At 45.8% G+C, this 10659-nt stretch overlaps 1 long non-coding RNA gene and 1 pseudogene across 7 annotated transcripts in view; one reads left to right on the top strand and one right to left on the bottom strand.

Annotated features, from left to right (window-relative positions):
• LOC129458509 (uncharacterized) overlaps nucleotides 1–10659 on the top strand; it is a 77354-nt gene that overhangs the window by 25199 nt on the left and 41496 nt on the right. The gene's annotated exons all lie outside the window — the stretch shown is intronic.
• Nucleotides 683–985, bottom strand: LOC129458508 (small EDRK-rich factor 2-like; annotated as a pseudogene).

Genomic DNA, 10659 nt, shown 5'->3' with positions numbered 1-10659 from the left:
TGTTTTGGATATGCTGTTAGAGATGTGTGCTAGGCATTCCCCTGGAGATGCATGTAGACCGTTGGACATATGAATCTGAATCTGGAGTTTAGGGGCTAGAAGAAAACATTTGAGAACCGTTATAATGTGGATCACACAGAATCTCGATAGCTTAGATAAACTCATGTGTCCTAAATGTTCTCTCCTCAAGTATGGTTAACTGGCTTATGCCAACATCAAAGAAACACCTTTATCTTAAAAAAATACCAACTGAGAAACCCTAAGATGGCTTGAATTTGAAGAATTTGGAAGTGTCGAGGCAGATGGTCCTTTTGGTTTCTCCAATAGGTTTGAGCTTTTGACTTAGCGTGTGGGCTGTCAGAAAGGGCCTTGTCAGGGACCCATTCTTCTCAGAACTTAAGAAGAGATTTCAAAAAGATGAAACCTAGTGAATGAGCCTTTTCTGACCACCTACTATAGACTAGGTGGTTTACTTACGTTATCAATGATAACAGTAGATATTTTGCATTGAAATTAGTGGGTTTTTTTTTTTTTTCAAAGCTACTTTTAATACTTTGGGGAGAGTCCCAAAGGAATAAAAAAACACTGGGAAGGGGTAACCCCCACCCGCCACTTCCGGGAGTGGCCAGTGGGAGAGAGGCTACCTGAGGCGAAGGAAGCACAAAATGGACCCGCTGCAGACTCAGGGCAAAAGAAGGCCATGGGTGCTGGGACCTGCGGGCACTGCAGGAGGAAATGTGAGTGTGGTGGGACTGGCTCCAGTCACATAGGCGAAGGGCAGGAGGGTTGGACATGAAGCCACAAAGCTACTTGGGTTCCTCCTTCTTCTTGTTTGCCTTCTTCTGCTTCTGCTGCTTGGTCTCTGAGCCCCTCTGCTTGCGGCAGGAGCAGAAAGCCCGTCATCTAGACGTTTTCCCTTAACTGAGTCACTCTGCTTTTTCGTATTCTTCTAGCCGGCAAGCTCACGCTGGTTACCGTGGGTCATGGCGACGGCAGTGGCTCCGACCTGCGTCTGTTGTGTCACCTCATTCTGTCAGGATTTTTTTTTTTTTTTTAATTTTTGACCCTGCATTCAGCCAAGGAATTAGGGTTTTAGTGATATAAAGTGACTAGCTGGTAAGTGGCAAAACAAAGATCTGAACCTTGGTCTACATGACTTGAAAGCCCACACACTTTCCTCTAACTCTAGCACTGAGGATTGGCAAAGTGGAGCGGCAATTACTACCCTGCTGTCGGGCTGGTCTCAACTAAGATGAAGCTCAATTAATTACGGTTGCCCAATCTGCCTGAATCTGGGGGCAGGGGAGTTTAAAGGTGAGAGGGGCTGGGGTATAGGGGTTCTCTTCCTCAGCCCACCCATATTTCATTTCCATTTAATAAATTTGAGCATCTACTATGTGTCAGGCATGATCCTAAGTGTTGGAGACACAAAGAAGGCCTGCTTATAATAAAGCAGATCTGGATGCAGCAAACTCTGACCTCATGAGTGAAGCAGAGTGGCCTTACTGTGAAAATGCTTATGAATAATGCACGGATAACTTTCTAGTCATTTTCGAGTCCAGAAAGCAGTCACTTTTCAATGGGGGACACTGATCTTGGCAACCAAGCCTGGGAAACACTTTCAAATGAGCCTAGATAGCCTGGACAGATTCACTATTGGGTACAGATGTTTATTTTTTTAAATTCCAGCCTGCTGACTAATTCTGCATTTACTAACAATGAAAGTTACTAGAGTCTGGGAACCAAATAGTGACTGGATTCTTCCCAACCAGGCACCACCAAAAAGACAGTACCTCCATGGGGTTTTTTGGCCATTTCTAAAGCGGTGAGATGTGCGCCAGGTCTTTAGCTATCCATCCTGTTCCAACACAGGCCTGGGATGAAGGAAGGATGGAAAGGATGATTGGGACCAGGTCAAGAGGCAGAGTTTCAGGGAACCATTCACTGTTCAAAAGTTCTTTTCTCTAACCTTTAGTGGCGGTTTCTACCTCCATTTTGGCCACTGCTGCTTTGTTTGCCTGGTTCCTGGGTCTAGGCCCTCAGAGCTTGCCTTCAACTTGGGAAGCCAAGAATGAGATATTGATGTCCACCAGATTGCTTGCTGAGGGAGTCCACATGTGAAGGAGGACACCAGTATCTTCTAGGGGGTGTCTGGCCAGCACTATGCAGTCACTAGACTGCAAATAAACTAAAGAGAGAGGCAATGTCATGCATTTCTGTAGCCCCTGTCCCAGCTGGGCACACAATGCGTTGGCACTTAGTAGGCAATCAGTAAAAGGTTATGAAAGGAATTGTATTTTTGGCTCCCCACAGAGTCTGTCTGTCTTCAGTACTCAATGCTGGGTGGAAAAACCACCACCAACCAGGCCAGGAAAACCTTTAGACTTTCCAGGGGTTCAGGCCACTGCTATTTCCTCCCTACCCAAAAAAGTACAGGTTAAGCCACAATCACTCGGCAAAGCTCATTGCCTCTGATGCTGGACCCACCCTGTCTGGGAGAAATGAAGTCCCTTCTGACTCAAGTTCCCACCAGCAAAGACACAGTGACATTCTTGTGGCCACCAACCCCTTCCTTCCTCTTCATCCCCCACAAGACTCAACAACCCTTGTTTTTATGACCAAGCCTCTGATCCTAGATAACTCAGGGAAGGTGGAGGGCAAGAGGGTGTGACTGAAAATCCACCCAACAAGATTTCTTGAATTGAATATACAGAGGTCAGCAGAAAGATGACCATGGCGATATTACATAATCCAGACCCCGCTGCTGGCCCATCCTGAAAACTCTTGACGCCAGCGAGGGAGTTTTTCCTAGTCTGATGTTTCGATGGAAAGTCTTGGCTACATTGGCACCCAACAATGGTGTCCCAAAGCTTCCAAGAGAGATATTTTCTCCTATTCCCTTGGCGCCAAAGGGCCATTAGAAGTCCTCATCATGGAGAGTGTCCTCTTTCCAGAAGGATGAGAGCCATGAAGATGTTGGAGCTGGAGAAAGACTTGTTTTCTTTGAACTGCAATAGGAGAAAGACCTCAACTTCCAAGTTCTAGAAGATGCCTGAGGGCTTTAGAATTTCCTTTTAGCAATAAGCTGTTTAAAAAGAAGACAGAGAACAACCTTTCTCTTTTAATGGATAGCATCTTTTATTTTTACTGTGTGTTTACTGTGTGCTTGATATTGTTAACATGATGATGACATGATGGATCCCAGAAAACCACTTTCTAGAAGGTATGAGTGTATTTGAGTCAGGAAAGGGGGGTCGTTCAGGGAGAGATACCTGAATAAGAAAGGAGGCAGAGGGGATAACCCAAAACCTGAAGGCTAGAGGATTTGGCCATTCAGTGACTCTGTACGTGATGTTCACCTTTGTTCTGCAAAAGAGCCAAGAACTAATGGTGTCCCTCAGACTGTGCTGAGGGCTGTTGGAAGAAACCAACATAAGACAGACTGGCTCCCAGGTTGCTATTAAGGAAATCACATGACTGCAGGGGAGAACAGACCCAGATATTAGCTCTAAAATGCCAGTCCTAGATATTAGCTGTAAAATAGTTTAGCTCTAAGTTAGCTAAAATACCAGCTATCATTTCTGAGATTCTCACCACAACCCTGAGATAGGTATTATCATACCTTATTTTTACAGTTGAGGAAATTGAAGTTCAGAAAAGCTAATTAATTTGTTCAAGATTGGATAGTAATTAAATAGCCAAGTTGCGATTCTAAACTTAAGTCTGGCTGTTCCCAGAGTTTGAGTTTCTAACCACTATGCTATATAGAATCTCCAGTGTAGAGGAAAAAGCATGGGCTTGGAAGGTAGTTATATGCTCAAATTCCAGCCCTACCACTGACTAGCTCTGTGACTTTGGGCTAATTGCTTAAGTATCAATGAGACTCAGTGTTCTCATTCATAAAATGGGGACAATAACCGTAACCTCGTTAGCCATCGGGAGGATGAAATGTGATAAAGAATAAAGGCTCCTAGCAGAGAGGCTGCCATGTGATGGCCCTTCAGCAGCAGCCACTCTTGGTTATTTTAATAGATTGGATACTCCCTGAGGAAACAGGCAATGTCATTGTGCCTTCAAAAGTTAGCACAGTGCTTGGCCAAGTGCTGGCCTGTAGTAGGCCCATTCTAACCCTTAGTCGAATAAATGAAAGGTGAAGAAGTTAAATTTCACTAGAGACTAGTAAATCTACTTTGGTAACTTAAACCAAAGAGAAGCTAGCCAAGGGTACAGCAGAACTTTTGATGACTGGAATCATCAAACCCCCAACAAGAGCAAGAGAGCAGGGCAGGGTTGGTGCAGAACTGTCTACAGCTATGGAAAAATATCTTCAGGGGATAGATAGGAAAATATCTTACTTACACAGGGTATATTAGTCCGTTCTCATGCTGCTATGAAGAAATACCTGAGACTGGGTAATTTATAAAGAAAAGACTCACAGTTTAATTGCTTCACAGTTCCACATGGCTGGGAAGGCCTCAGGAAACTTGTAATCATGGCAAAAGAGGGAGCAAACATGTCCTTCTTCATGTGGCAGCAGGAGAGAGAAGTCCTGAGTAAAAGGGGAAAAGCCCTTATAAAACTATCAGATCTCGTGAGAACTCACTCACTGTCTCACTGTCACAAGAACAGCATGGGGGGACTGCCCCTATGATTTAATCACCTCCCATGAAATACCTCCCACAACACATGGGGATTATGGGAGCTACAATTCAAAATAAGATTTGGGTGGGGACACAGAGCCAGACCATATCACAGTGGGTCATGGAAAAGGTCAGCATCCAAGAGCCAAGTACAGAGCATCCCAGAAGAGATGTCCTGAGTCTTAGCAGTTTAAAAATCAAGTTTGGAGTTGGGGGAAGAGTTGACCAAGAATACCACTTAAGCAGTAGCATCATTATGAATTCCCTTGAGCTAAAGAGACAGGGTAGCTCCTACCTGGGATGGGTGGGGACATTTCTTCAAGGAGGGAAGCGTGACATATCCCATGTGCCCATCCAAAGGTCTAAGAACTTGGATTCTAGTTCCACTGGAGTTCAGTGAAGACCCAGAATAATGACCCCTAGTAATGTGTGAGATTTCTTTAACTCTAGTTTCTTCCATTGTCTGTTTGCCTGTGTATAGTCCTTATGGTAAAGCAATAGTTAGACAATTTTTTAAAATAAAGAAAACCTCTTAAAAAGAGGGATCTATTTAGGAAAGCCAAAGTATCTTTGTTGTCTTGGGAAGGGAGTGGATTTGGGGTCAGACAGAAAGGTTTTGGATTCTGGAAATCTAGAACATTTCCTTAATTTTTTTCGTCCTCAGATTCCTTATGTGTAGAGTGGGGATGACTAACACCTATCTCAGTGAGTGGTTGTGAAACAATTGTAAGTATCCAGCATACATCTGGCTTAGGCTAGATGCTTAGAAAATGCTCTTCTTGGGTGTTTGTCCAGGGACTAGTTGGTGGATAGAAAGGAGGACCCTATGTCCTAATCTATCGAAAAATCGAAGGGAAGATTATTTTAGTAGGAATGTAGGTGGTGGCAGCTTGGAAAAAAAAGAGAGGACATGCCTGACATTTATCAGACAAAACAGAAGTATGGATTTAACAGACCCAAAGCCTCTAAGCTTCTGACAGTACAGCCCTCCATTTAAGAGGGATGGTTCTCTTGCTCCCCGTTTTTTTTTTGTGTTTTTTTTTTTTTTGAGAAAGGGTTTCACTGTATCTCCCAGGTTGGAGTGCAGTAGCACGGTCATGTCTCACTGTAGCCTCAACCTCCAAGGCTCAGGTGATCCTCCCACGTCAGCCTCCCAAGTAGCTAGGACTATGGGTGCATGCCACCACTCTCAGCTAAATAAAGGAGGAATGGTTCTTAGCCCTGGCCACACATCAGAACCACCAGGGAGCTTCGGAAAACATCCACACTCAGGCTTCCCTCCAGGTCAGAATCTCTGCAGACGGTGCCTGGCATCCTTTTTATTGATTGATTGATGATTTTAATGTGTAGCCAGGTTTGAGTGCTATCTGGAGGTGAGGGATGGACACAATGACCTCTAAAATAATCTTTAAACATCTAGCTCCAAAAAGAGGGGTTGTTCAAACTTTTCTTTAAGAAATAACCAGAAAGGGATAGAAGAATGATTGTGTACCTCCAGGTGATCAAGGGGCATAACCTAAAGCAGCCTTCTCAAGACAAAATCTCACATTTGACGTTAACAAATCATGCAAAGTTTGCATTTTATCTTACCAAACATTCATGTTTATTTCAATAGAATTTCCCTGCCTCCCTAAAGCTCCTTGAATAAAAATGGTGCTCTAGACCCTTCATGCTTCTCTGGGGTTTTATGAACTCCTAGCTGTCCCAACTTGAGTGGCACAGTTTTAGGCCATTCTTCTTGGCTGGTCAGGTTCTCAGCCACTGGAGGGAGAGCTCAGAGAGCTCCCTGTTTACATCTTGGGAAAGCACCTTGGCTGTAGGGTTCCCTGGGGCAGGAACTGACATACCCATCTCCCTATGTCTTTTGCTGCAGCTTCTTGGGGGGCACTGTTGCTTCTTCCATAACTTTCCTGCAGAAAAAACTGCCAAATGGCTCCCAGCCAGGCTGCTTGGTAAGCTTTGTGAAGAAATAAATTCCTTTCCCAATCCCTATGAGGCTGTATTTCTAAGGGAATTTGCAAGAATAGAAATTGTTTTGATCTTCAATCAAGATGCAGAAAGATTCAGTCCCTCCCCCATCTCCTGCTTCTTAAATTTCCAATCACTTTAGGAAACACTCCCTGTGGGAGAATTTGCTTCTCCCCCATCTGGCTGCCAGCAGCCAGCCTCATGAGAAGTTCTCAAACTTCACCACCTTAAGGCATTTCTATCTGGCCTGCTACATATTTTTCAGATCTACTCCTCTCTCCATTGGCCCCTCTTTCTCCAGCTCCCCATTTCATCAACTTCAATGAAATAGCATCTTCTAGGAGCTAAAGTGTTCTGGTTTAAGGCGATCACTGGGTTGTGGGGTATAGGATTAGAAGGAGATGTCTTCTTTCTGGAGAACTAGAAGAGGGAATGAATATTTTTTAAGGCTCTAGACTAGGTCCTCTACCTACATCATTTCAATCTTTTGAATCAATTCATCATTTGTTTTCGTTTTGTTTTGTTTTGCTTTTTGAGATGGAGTCTTGCTCTGTCGCCAGGATGGAATGCAGTGGCACAATCTTGGCTCACTGCAACCTCTACCTCCTGGGTTCAAGTGATCCTCCTGCCTCAGCCTCTGGAGTAGCTGGGACTACAGGTGCAAGCCACCACACCCAGCCAATTTTTTCATATTTTTAGTAGAGATGGGGTTTCACCATGTTGGCCAGGATGGTCTTGATCTCTTGATCTGGGGATTCGCCCGCCTTGGCCTCCCAAAGTGCTGGGATTATAGGTGTGAGCCACTGTGCCCAGCCTCAATTAATCATTTGAATCTTCGATGAACTGAGATTTAAACACAAGCCCAGTACCTGGCATATAGTACCAATGAATGAATGAATGGATGAATAAATGAATGGATGGAGTAAATTGGGACCAAAGTCAGGGTTCTTTCGACTACAACACCTGCCTGAGGGCCACCAGGAGCTGTTGTCAGTGATCCTTCTCAGGGAAATATACAGAAAGATTCTCCCGGGCTTCTCACAGTCACTGCCAACCCCTCACCATCCATGCTTCTCTTGCTGCCAAGGATCCCTCCTCACCAATGGCGGAAAGGGGTGGCCCCTGAGGCACTCAGCATTTGCCCTGAGACCTGCATTATAACCCATGCATGTCCGAAAGAGTCAGCTCTCCCTACCTGGGAACGTGAGTTGAAAAAGAGCTCTCCCAGAAAGCCTCAACTCCAAAAGATCTGCTCCTGGTGTCTCCATGTGGCATCCAGCTTCCTGCTGGATCGTGGTGAGTCATAGCAGGACCCACCCTACCTACTGCAACAGGCCTGTCTTACCCTGTCCTCTCTGTCCACCAGAACCAGGTCTCCATGAAAACCAAACCTGGAGGGTACATAAGAGGAGGGCTTTTCCTTTTTTTCCTTTTTTTTTTTCTTTCTGTATTCTTGCCTAATTCTTTGACTTTGTCCCTGGTTCGTACTGACATTACTGAAGGAACAGCTGCCCCAGCTCTGCACCCATGCCTAGGACATTGTAGATAGCAGTTTGAGAAACTGCATTGAGTTAACAGCTGCCAGACACACCATCTTGCCTCAACAGGAGGGAAGAGGGCCGCAGGCATGACTAGGAAGGGAGCCCAGGAGGAGGCAGTGAGGAGTGGGAGGGAGCGGGGAGCAGGAGGCGGTCTTCTAAGTCGGAAAGGCCGTGGTCTGTAGCTGGCTACTGTGGATTTGTAGAAGGAGAGGAGCTAGAATCACCAATTAGTGGGATTTGACATGAACAAGTGCTTTTATTTGGAAGGAAATAAAGAATTGAAAGGTTAGTAGCTGGGAGATGTGCTTGCCTAATCATACTGTCATCCTTAGAGACCTGTGTCTGCAACCCTAGACTGGGAGCCCGGTGGAGGCTCAGAGATGTGTGGGGATATCATCAGCCAGCACTTTAAGTAAGTAGAAGAAGTGACTGGGGTGCAGGGAGACAAAGTTGATGCTTTAACTAGTGTCCTCTCTGCTGTGTGAGACCCTCTTCTAATGTAACATAGAGGAAGGGATGGGAAGGAGCACCTGCTGGCTGTAGGGAAAGGCAAGTCAGATTGTGTTCCTATTCTTTCTTGTTTCTTTCATGTTTACTTCCCTTCCCTCCCTCCCCTCCCTCCTCCTCTTTCTTTTTTTTTTTTTCCCCCTCCTGTCTTCTTCTCCCTCCTGGCTTTAAGCTGGATGCCACTCCAACTACAGAGGACCACCTCTGACAAACTCTCTCTCCTCTCTTCTGTATTCTGTATGCAGAGATGAGTGTGTGTGTGTGTGCACATGTGTGTGTCTTTTCACATGTGTAGGAGAGGCGATGGGTCAAGCAGTTTGAACGGCTTGTACTGGCTCCCTCTCCTTTCCCACAAGACCTCATCCAGACCCCTGTCTGTGCCATGATTGAGGCAACCACATGGCAGCCATTGAGTTTGGCACAGCCGTCAGCTGCCAGGAGCTTCTCATGAAGCCTCAGTACCTCCCAGGCCTGGGGGAAATGCAAGGAGACACGAAGGAGCCGTCATCTAAGGCCCATGGCATCCGGGAGTGGAGTGGGCTTGGCCACCAGGTCGAGGGAACCTTGAGTGCTGCTGGCAGGGCCTCTGGCAGTTCGTGTGGTAACTGCAGCGCCAACCCAGGGCAAAGGAGCCAAGTGGCATGCACTCACTTCCTCTTTCAGCTTTGCAATTCAAAGGGGTCACCTGGTTCAATTTATCTAGGTTCATTAGGGTCTGTGACCTCAGAATCAACAAGGCAGCTGATCCAGAGGTTGGTGACCAGATGCCTGCTAGACCTCTGTGTCCTGAGGAGGGACAGGGGGATGAACGTAGGAGAGCTGATGACTCCTCCTCCTTGGCAGTCTAAGAAAGTAGCTTTTGCCTGATGAGTCAGGAACAGCACCACACTGCCCTGTCTGCTCAGCCCCGCTGGGATCTTTATGTAAAGTATAAAACCCAGTGCAATCAGTGGAGGAGGATACCAGTCCCAGAGTGCTGAGAGCAGCAATGATTCAGCCACCCCTCCTTCCCATGGTGCATATCCATCCCTACCAGGCTCTGGCTCCCCTCCTTATCCCTGCTTCTCGAGGGACCCTACTGAAGGCAGGCAGGAGTGATCAGCTTGGAGATCAGCTAGCGAGAAGGAGCCAGGGAGTGTGACACACTATTAATTAGCTAAAAGCAAATCCCACCTGCATAATTCATTATGGCCGCTGCCTCTGCAGCCTCCCACTCTCCACTGGCCTGCTGCTTGCTATTGTCTCTGGAGCCTGTCTCGCCTTTATCAGAGCCCTAATGAAGCACTGCTGTGTGTGAAGTGGCTCAGAGTTAATAGAAACTCATCATAGTCACTGATAATCCTCCATTGCCTGAGATGGGCAAATTAGGAGCTCTCAGGCACATTTGCTTACTGCAGAGGGGGCTCCATGTGGGAACTGCGTGCTCCTGAGCACCACAGCCTGTGGGCACATCAGTGTATGCATGGGTAGCATATGCCTGTGCAGTTTGGCAACAACACTGACCCAGGAGGCTGAATTCAACCATATGTAGTGGAGCATGGCTGCAATATGCTTGTGTGGGAAAGTTAAGGCAAGCTGTCCCCATTCCTTCTCATTTTAGAGGAATGATTTAGCTGGCGGTTATTTATTTGTAAATAATCAAAAACCAAAAAAGCCAAACAACCTGCAGAGGGTGCTCCACATGGAAGCTGTGCGCCTGAGCCATGACTTTAAACAGTGCACAGACTTCCACAGAGACAGATGTTTCTATCTTTTATTGAGGTGAAATCCACATAACATACAATTAGCAATTTTAGAGTGTACAATTCAGTGACATTTAGTGTATTCCCAGTGTGGTGCAGCCACCACCACTCTCTATTTTCAAGTCTTTTTTGTAACTCCAGAAGTACACCCTATGATTCTCCGGCAATCATTAATCTATTCTGTCTCTATGGATTTGCCTATTCTCAATATTTTATATAAAATAAGTCATAAAACATGGGATTCCATGTCTGGCTTCTTTC

This window comes from Symphalangus syndactylus, chromosome 19, assembly GCF_028878055.3.
Source record: "Symphalangus syndactylus isolate Jambi chromosome 19, NHGRI_mSymSyn1-v2.1_pri, whole genome shotgun sequence".
Lineage (NCBI taxonomy): Eukaryota > Metazoa > Chordata > Mammalia > Primates > Hylobatidae > Symphalangus > Symphalangus syndactylus.
This window is presented reverse-complemented; position numbering and strand designations above follow the sequence as displayed.